This window comes from Homalodisca vitripennis, chromosome 3 (genome assembly GCF_021130785.1).
Source record: "Homalodisca vitripennis isolate AUS2020 chromosome 3, UT_GWSS_2.1, whole genome shotgun sequence".
Taxonomy (NCBI): domain Eukaryota; kingdom Metazoa; phylum Arthropoda; class Insecta; order Hemiptera; family Cicadellidae; genus Homalodisca; species Homalodisca vitripennis.
In genome coordinates, this window is record NC_060209.1 from 113,767,752 (window position 1) to 113,778,428 (window position 10,677).

Sequence of the window (10,677 nt, forward strand, 5' to 3'; positions counted from 1 at the left end):
TAAACATACATAGTGACGGAAATATAATTAATCGAAAAAATGATTACGCTAAAATAATGGTTTTCTAAATTTTCCCTTTAAATATATAAAACACCTCTTAAAGATGTTTTAGTAAGCCACTAGGTCTATATACTCTGATAATATGCAACAATTGGTATATCCAAGCTGAATACTTTTTAGGTTCAGGGTGCATTATTTGAACTTTATTTTACTCCACTAGATATCTGGTCTATGATTTTAAATCTAACAGGTCGACTTCAACAAACAAATACTAATTGAACTAAAAAGAGATGAATACCACCCTTCCTCACTGAAAATAATCACCTCCAACTACAGACGTGCTTTTTACAAGTAATGATAACTTTTTATGTTACTAAATAAAAGTTTACGTGTCGATATGAGGAAGACAAGAGCGGGTGAGTTATATAAAACTGAGCGATTACCTCGTAAACGTCAAAATAGCTTTTGTTTGCCAACCAAGATGTGTGAACTTTCGCCCCACTTCACCCAAGAAGTTGGATCATTACCTCTATTGAATTTTGTTGTTGAAATGTAATTATAATTATTAAAACATAAATAATGTAATATCGTATATGTATATGTATATTGCACACTTTCAAAATTTTCCTACTTTATTTTCACAAAAAAGTTATAAGAATAATAAATATAATTCAAAAATATTTGTTCTACTATTTTATTTGCAACACTTAATAGCAACTATTATGTACTAAATTTAATTTTTTACGTTTTCATAAAAGATCATATACGGTACTCGAAAATCGTTAAAAGCCGATTTTCAAAAAATAATTACAAACAAAATTATCAATAAAATCATCAAAAACACTACAAAATAACTAGAATTTACCAGCGGCGTTGCTCGCAATTTTCTATTAGATAACAGAATCTTCATATGCCTCCATTTCTTATATAGCGTAATAAACACTCCTAAGATAAATATAATTACGAGTTACTGGAAGCTATCCCAACCTCCTAATGAAATATTTATAATGTAATATGATAGAGCCATATGCAAATTTGTAATCGAAAGAATTCATATGAAACATACATATTATTTCTCTGCTCATTGTTAAGAAATCCAAAAGTGAAACAAAATTTTAACTGGCCTTTATTTTAGGAAAACGTCTGGTTCAAATTAATATTCCAGACGACGTTGGAGAAAATTAACCTTGCTGCTACAAACAAACGAGTATATCCATATGTACATCTGAAAAGCCTACTTAAGTTAAAAGCATCTACTTCCGGTCACTGTAATGTGCTTTGAATGAAAGGTATTTCCGGTGACTCAGTAGAATTTACATTCTTTAACGATCAATAAAATATATACATACGTAGGCCTCAGAACTTTACATCAGTCAAAAAAAATCTACTTTATAATATAGTATAAAATACCACTTCAAGGCAATTTCGTAGTAGCTTTTGTATTGTTGTCCTGATCAAGTAAATGTATATCCCTGCCCGTGACGCAAGTTGACTCCAAACAATACTTCACTCAATTGCTAATGTTACGAGTTTGCGATTTTTCTGTAATTATTGCAATACATTTTTCTGTGTGCAAGTGTTTGGTATTTTAATTTTGTTCCAAAAGTTGATTTTATCACCACTATAAGTAGGTACTGCTTTTTTTAACACACATGTACTGAATATGTTTTAAGACAAAATCTTTTTATGAGTAGGTATTATAAATTGATAATGAATAGTTTTAATATGTTTTACTTTAAAACTAAATTTAATAGGTTAGACAATGTATCCCTTTAAGTTAGAAACTAAGTGATATTTACTAGTGCAAGATCACTGTTTTATAACAGCCTGTTATTTACGTAATCTGTATCCAGACATAAAATTAAACATGTAAAACTCTCACCAACGGTTTTAAGATGTTACTCATTTGTTTATATCCTCTCTATGTCTCTACCAACCGGATACTGTTGACTCAGTTCTATGTCTAGTAGATTGGAAACAAGGGATTCTATTTATTTAGATTTTTACGTCAACATTATTGTACTGCCTTACGATTAATTAATTACAATGTTCCTAATATTTTTTCCGATTACATATCTTATTTTTTTTCCTTTACATGAGCTTATGACTTGGATATCTATGCCTCTTATATGAAAACCTACATATATATCATCCTCTACACAAAAGGATGTAAATAACCCACACCATGACCCTGGGGGTGCAGTCTGCCAGACAGGGTTGTTGGCAGGATTTCCACCCTCGCACCCGCGACTCTTTCAGTCCTTGGCACAACAAATTCTGGGACTAACAGCGGGCAATATATCCCGACGTGTCACTAGCATCCGCCTGCGCTCTTCTGCCACTATTTCCGTGCCGGCTAATTTCTCACCCAAAACATGAGGATTGTTCCCGGCGGAATGTCGCTAATTATAGTCCGGTACCGGGACTTGCTATTGTCTAACGTAGCAGATGGATGATCCAAACTAAAGACATCCTGTCTCTATTTATACGGTTCCATCTTCTATCAACGTCTCCTACACGGTGTATCTCAGTCGGCTGACACGTCTTGCTCATTCCATTGTTGTAGTTGATACTCTACTTCTGACTGAGAGACCAGTTGCAATAGTCTCCTCCTCAAACTTATTATCATATTAAAATTTATTTTAAGTAAACAGCTAAGTTTTGTTAAGCTTGCAATAGAAGATCTGCAGTACAATAGTTACAGAAAATGTCATGACAGTTTTATAGTAATATTGTTAATTATTTATAGCTGTACTAAATAGTAACGTAAGCCTAGTTCAGTTGCATTGCGTATTTGATGGACACGTCAATCTAATATCGAACATAAAACAGAACAGAAATACATTTAGGTGATAAATGTAAAGTAAAGAATAATTACATTCTTTTATATGTTTGTTAAATAATTCCTCTCTCTCTCTCTTTTCCCTTCAAAGACACTGTTCCTGTTTTATCAGACCAGGATAACTAAAAAAAACCTAAAAATTCAAACATATCCTACGAAAGATGTGGTCCTTCAGTACTAGCAATATAGTTTGTACTGTGGCTGACGAGAGATTTGTAGATCACTCTTGATAGAAATACCCTAGTGACTTGAAACTTGGTAGGTTCATTTTAGTCCAAGGAATAAACATACTGTATTGATTTTGGGGTCAAGAGGTTGAATGGCAGCAACGATACAGTTAGTTATGTTAAATTAGTCAGGATATGCCAGTCAGCCTCATAAATTATGTGTCTTTTTCATGGGCACAAACACAACCTTCTACAATAATATGCAAGAAAAACGGAACATTTTGAACGATTAGTCAATTTCCAATAATTTGGGAAATACATTACAGTCAGTTCAGATTTTCGTCGGGTACATACTCTGTTTAATTGATTTATTTGTTAATAGTATTACTTAGGCAGTTTTGGGGATATCTATTTCAAAACATCCACAAAGGCGTAAATAAAACAATAAATGCCAGATTCTGAAACTAGCATCACAACAATTAGTTAATACAATTATATTACATATCAGCGAAACTTATCACTAGAGAAGGTAGAAAAACATTATTTCTGTCTATCTGCCTGTGCGCACAATACCTTGAGAATAAACCGACATATAGACTTTAAATTTTGCAAGAATCATGATTTCTATACAGGTACCAAATAGTTGAATGATAGTGATATTCGGCTGTGATCCTTCTATGGGATTTGGCTGAGCGTTAGCGAACATTTTTACATTGGTCCTACAAGTAACCATAATATCGACCAGAAACTCGTTTATAAACTAATAAGCAAACTGAGTACAATCATAAGGCATTTGAACAGGCGAAATAACAGATATACCTAACTATCCCAATACGTACAACATCATAATTCATTAACTTACTGTGAATATTATTATTAGGTAAACGATAATATGAACAAATATATAAATGTATCATGCGTTAAGGTATTTCGAGTAATATGCATAGCCTTTTTGAATGAAAACGCATTTCTACAAAGACAAGAATAAGTCAACGATGACGGATATTTAACCTTGGGATTTGGCTGAGCGTCAGAGAAGTCAGTAGCGTGGTAGGTTTCCTCTTCTGTTTACATGGGGGTTGTAACAATCTCTTTTCTGACTATTCAGATCTTCTCTATTATAAAATTGAAAGAAATTGACTCCTACCTTTTTAATTACACAGCATAATTCTTAAACGAGCATGAGCCTATTGAGCTACTAGATTGCCCTCATTAAAAACCAACCATGAGTGATCTTTGTAAGTACGGGGTTCGGTGTAATAATTTTGAATATTTTATTCACATTAATACATACACTATATTTATAATATATAAATATTGTTAAATTTACACTTCTATTATGTATGCGACACAGACATAGGGCGATAATACAAGCCATTGTTGTATTATCTTCACAACTTTAAAGGTAGAACCGTATTTTACTAGAACACTAAATACAAGGGAAAGAAGACGCTCCCATTTTTCTGTGGTGGACAGAGTTTATGGGGCTGTAACTGTAGCCTGTAACACTAAGCCCAGATGTACCTCTCCGCTCCACCTCACCGTTATTACCCTTTACTACCCCACTGTTTACTGCTAATAATGTCGCCTTGCTCACTGCACATCACGGTTCAATTAACGCAGCTGGGCCATTAAACATGCACTCTGCCATTAAAATCTTAACTAAAAGAACTCATAAAAACGTACTTTTATAATACGTGGGGTTTCATGAGTTTATTACAGTGTGCCAGTTTTTAGTAGGTTTCAATTTCAAGACAGTGTCAGGATTGAAGTAAACAATTTAATAAAAACAAATGCAAAGCAATACCGCAATAGACAATTGTTACAACGGTACGTGAAGGGGATAGATTAGAAAGGAAATTAATACAAAAAATTGTAGGACAAATATGTAATGGTCGAAGATCACATTTCACATAAAAGCAACATATATTTTTTAGTTTATTAGCAAAATGTTATACATAAAACTTCTACATTCTTTCATTTTTATTATTACAGGATATTCCACATATGCAGTTCCAAGTGAAACGGTAGATCACACGGACACATATATACAGGGTGTCCCAGAACTCTCTACTAATATTTTCAGGTATTATTCTTGGGCCAAAGTTAAACTAAATTATCATTTTCAAACCTTCCAAAACTCAAGAATTAACTGAATAGCCGCCATTTTGTTTTTCACTTGACTATTTTTAATTTGAGAATGGTTTGTTGTGGTACGTTAAACTTATTTATATAATAATAAAAACTTATTTTTATATAAAACTTCCAATGAATTTACAAAAACTTTTTCATAATAACAGACTAAAAAGTAACTTAATTTTCAATTAAAAGACCAATATCTGCTGCTGGACGAACAGTTTCAGTCCAATATTCAACATATACACAATATTTGTTTATATATACACAATATTCGTTTTATATATATATATATATATATATATATATATACAACTCCTTTTACATATTTTATATATATATATATATATATATATATATATAATTAAATAAATATTTCCTTTCCAATATTTAACATATAAACAATATTCTATATATACTATATACTCAATTTTTAAACCAAAACCAACGTCAAATAAACTCCAGCAATAATTTACTGAAACATATCAGTCATCAACAAAGAACTTATATATTATTATTTCATTTTACAAAATTTGTCCAGATTTTACAAGCTTTTCGACGCGGTGTTCAAAATTATGATATAAGATGAACAACGCAATAATCATAAAAATCTTCACTGAGCAATATCAAAATGGGCTGTGCAATCAAAAATTTTATTATGTTGTGTTATTAATAAGTTATGGAGTGGTAGTGGAAGTTATAGTGGTATGAAGTATTGTGAAGCTCTGAATGTTTCAGATAATCGGCTTTAAGTTCAATTTAGGACTATCAGCGTGGAGCCTGCAGACAAGTGGGATAGTTACAAGGGCAGGATCACATACAGTGGCTATAACGCTCGTTATTGTTCTACACTGAATCTGTTGATAATCGAAGTATGCACCAAAGATCTTTGTTTAATCATTATTATATGACATAAAGTGACTAAATAATAAAGTGGGCGTCATGTTATAAATCTTTATATAAACGCAACACTGGAGAAAAACTATGACCCCAAAACATGTATTTCCTGTTGTGAAACTGTTAATTCAAGAATTTATGTCAGTATCTCAATAAAAACTGGACATTATTCAACGACTCAAAATGTATTCAAGTATAATTAATTTTCCTTTAAATTCAACTTATACTATCAAGATATAATAAAACTATCAAGATTTTTTTTTAAATCTGAAATTTCAACATTTAAATAGATGCCTGAAAATCGTTTTTCTCATTGTGAGGTATTTTTTGTTGTAAGTTAAGCATTCTTCCTATATTTGGAAATTTTTAAAATAAAATATAATATGAATTAAGCAAGAACTGTGACATCAAATCTAAACTTACTGTATTTAGAATTTATTCAATTTTGTGGTATTTTGTGAAATTGCGATGCTACGAGAACAACCAAAGACAGAGTCCCATAATGGTTGAGCCCAAAGCCATATGTCCTAAGTTATTGAATACTGGGACATTTCAGTGATATATGTCTTTACACTCCAGGAATCCCGCACAGTCTGAACGTACTGTTTTATGAATCCCCTGCTTTATTTCCTGATCGATATTTTACAAATTTCCTAATCACTGCGTTTATTTATGAAAAAATCCAAGAATATTGATTCTCAAATATTAACTACTGTATTATCTAAAGCCTAATATATATTCAATATTAATAAACATTACACTAAAACGCACCCAAGTATCGTAAAGTAATGTTTATGATTGTGTCCAAAACAAACTCAAAGAAGTTCTAAATGCTATTTATTGTGTATACGTAATTCCATCCCAATTATTTAAGATGAAAATGTAAGTTATGCAGCATACCGTTTTTCAAAAAGGCAAAGAAAATGTTTTAAAATAAGGGATTTACTTTTCTTAAGATTAATGATTGAAACATTTGACTACAAAACTGTTGTACTTTTTAAGAGATGAGCTAGAAAATAATATCAGTTACAAACTTGTTCCAAAAAGTAAAATTCATTAATTACTCAAAATTTTAATGTATTAACTTGTATACAATATAAAAGTACTAAATGTCTTAAACATTAATTAATAATTAATTTTGATCCTACAATTAAATCCTTGTTCATGTTTATATTCTTTACATTTTTATGTTATTATGTAACTCTATCCCTTTCTTTATTTTTAAGTAGTAAAACTGTATTAAACTACTGCAAAATTTAAGAAACGAGATTAAAAATTGTTTTTTTCTGAAAATATATTTTTTTTCAAAACTGTCACCCACACTTTGAGACAATTCAATTGTAAGAAACATTTAAACGCAATGTTTAGATACATATACTGTACTATTAAAATAAAGTATATTTCTTATATTAACAATTTAAAAACTAAACACTTTCATTTTATGGACGTACTTTAGTTTAATAAAAACAATAACACTTCAAACTCAAACTTTTTTTATATTTTAATTTGATTCAGTTGAAAAACGTTTCAATGATCTGGATGACCCGGTATATAAAGCAAACATAACGATTATTAAAAGTGGTTGTTTTTCACCAATGTTCTTTTTATGTGACATGCAGATGAATGACTGGTAAAATGTTATGAAATTCCCTTACTTAAAATACCTTTTTTTAATCACCTGAGCACATGGATAATATAAAAGGGGTGAAACAGACTTTTCTTAACTAATTGAAAAAAAATAATAACATCACTAAAAAGGGTATTTTACTAACAGAAATTAGTATTCAATTGCACACTTTGTTTTATTAGTTTCAAACAAAACGTAACCATACATGAAGTATCAGAAATGACAAATATGTATTATCACCCAACTGTAAGACTGTAATGTAAACTGCTAAGTTGCGAACGGTTTCTACTGCGGGCAGGCAGACATGTTTACTCAATGTGAAGTCAGTAGCAAAATACAATAGTATGCAATACCGCATACGCCTCGCCTAAGGCCCAGCGCACACAGAGCAACTGCTTTGTCAACTACAGTTGCAAACCAGTTTTTGGCGCGCAACTTTTTGGTGACCTCGGCAATGTATTGGATTGGGGAGACGCACACACGGCGCGACCGGTTTTTTGATGATCTCAAACCAGTCTGAAACCAGTCGCTTGCAACCGTGGGCCCGCGGTTGCAGTTGCGTTGCAGACTTCAGTCACACGTGATCACGGGGTGTTTTGTTGGTGTTTTGACGCCGCATATTGTTAATTTCACTATGGGTGACCAAGAACTAAACATTAAGCTAGTTGGAGCAGTGGAGAAGCATGAAGCACTTTAACAATTACAAACTCCCAGACTATGCACGGAAAGATGTATCGGAGAAAGCATGGAAAGAAGTGGCCGCTGAAGTAAATATGACAGGTAAGAAAATGTTTTATTTTATTTTTTTCAGCGAAATTGTTACTTATTAGATTCAATTTGAGTACAAATCGGTGTTAGGCACAATAATTTTTGAACGGATGAATGTTTTTACGTTCAATTTTTACAGGCACAATAATTTTTGAGCGGATGAATGTTTTACGTTCAATCTTACAGTAATCTTCATAAATTAAATTAGTAACCTAATAACATTACTAAAGTGATAATCATACCATCAGTTTATAAATAACCACATTTTTCGTTAATTTGTTTGTATCCATCACAAATCTATTGTATAGTTTTTGTAATTTTAGCTTAAGTTAGGGTAGTTACACTGCTGCTTTCCACTGCCACGGTAAAACTCGCAGAAAGGAAATGATTGGCCAGATAATTCCTCAGAGCAATTGCTGATGATCCATCGTTTACCACCAAGTCTCTTGTTTCAATACCGGTCGGACGTTGAGGTAGATTTTCACGTTGAGATATGTCTTGAGGCCTGTACTCAGCTCCTTCCTGCTTTCGAACAAAGTTATGTAGGATGCAAAGCTGATCTCACTATGCTATTTACTGTTGAAGAATCACGACATCGTATTGGCCCGTTTAAGACTGCAAACTTTTCTGCTGCCATTCCAAAACACACATTCAATGGTTTTTCCTTCCTCGGCTCAATCTGTAGTTAAATATCCCGTTTAACATTGTCCAGTGTTTTACCTGGAAAAGGTGATTAGAAAGGGGGTATTATCATCATGCGTCATCCAGAGTTTCATTGAGCTTGCTTTGAAAATGCCTCCATCACTGTTACGCCCAGCATAACCTGGCTCAATAATTGTAAAGAGCCCATCGGCATCACAACATGCCAAAAGTACAGTTGAGTGGAAGTTCTTGTAATTGAAGTTTTCAGATCCAGTATGTGGAAACTTTTCAATCTTATGTGCTTACCGTCCAGTGCTCCAATGCAATTTTGGAAAGTTCCATAGCAGCTCAAAACGATCAGCAATGTGTTTCAACATATCTTGAGTAGGAACAGGCATGTAAATATCCTCAGTATGTTCCAGATAGCTTCTGAGGTTTCCTTGATAATTTTTCTAACTGGACTCTCACCTCTTGCAAAATATAAGGGACACTGCCACAAATGTTTCACCAGTTCCCAAATACCTGCAACAGAAAAAACCATAGGTTAGGTGAAACCTATTTAAAATTATGAAATTTTAATAGGTTTTACCTAAAGAGAAAAGATTTTATTTTTTGATAAGATTTTCTCTGTTTTTGTTTCAGTGCAAGATTGCAAAGAGAAGTGGAGAAATCTACGAACCGCCTTTATGAGAAGAATGAAACCTTTCCCCTAGTGGTTCTGCGGGGAAGAAAAAGGCATACTACTTGGAAAATGCCATGCAGTTTTGTCTGCCATTCATAAAAACAGTTACTCCCCCCTCTCCGGGAAATTTGCCTCCACCACCCAGCAATACCCAGTCTACAGTTCCTGAAAATGAAGGTTCTGAAACCCAAATTGATGACCCCATTCAGTTGGAAATCGATCCTACAGAACGTAGACCACTTTTCCCCAGAAATGTCTCCCTCAATTTTAGATCATCCCCAACAGGCCGTGGAAATACAATCCACAAGTTCAACATCAAGTAATAGGCCTACTTCTCAAATCCCTAAGAGAAAATCCAAAAGTGCTGCGACCATAGCAGACCAAACGGTAGCGGAGTACTTTAGGGTAAAAAAGGCAAAGCTACTATCAAAACTTGAGGCCGATACCAATCAGATATTGATCGACAGCAGGGGATCAAGATGTTCCTGCTCAGCTTGATTCCTGAATTAGAAGAATTAAGTGATTCGCAAATAAAACTTTTTCAAGCGACAGGTGTTGAGAGTGATTGATGATATAAGTCTCTCGGGGCACCATCAGCAGCAGCCACGGTCCTAATCAGGCCTCACCATCCTCACCTCACCGACGATGTCCGACTCAAGAGAGTCACAAATAGACTTTGACCTTACATGTCTGATGTAAATATTCAAACTGCAGATTTTTTTATAACGCTTTTTCTCAAGGTCTTAATAGCTCAAACATGTAAATATAAGTACTCAATGGTAATTTCTGATGTACTTTTTTTATATGTGGATATTTTTATTCTTATGTAATTTTAAAATAATAATAAAGTTGACTTATTAAACTTACCTCAGAGTGATCATTAATCTTTCCTGTGCTGGAATACATTCCCTCATGT

The 10,677-nt window shown here is 32.9% G+C and overlaps 1 pseudogene; it reads left to right on the forward strand.

Annotated features, from left to right (window-relative positions):
• Positions 1–8,303: 8,303 nt before the first annotated feature.
• On the forward strand, positions 8,304–10,084 carry LOC124358320 (annotated as a pseudogene).
• Positions 10,085–10,677: the final 593 nt, after the last annotated feature.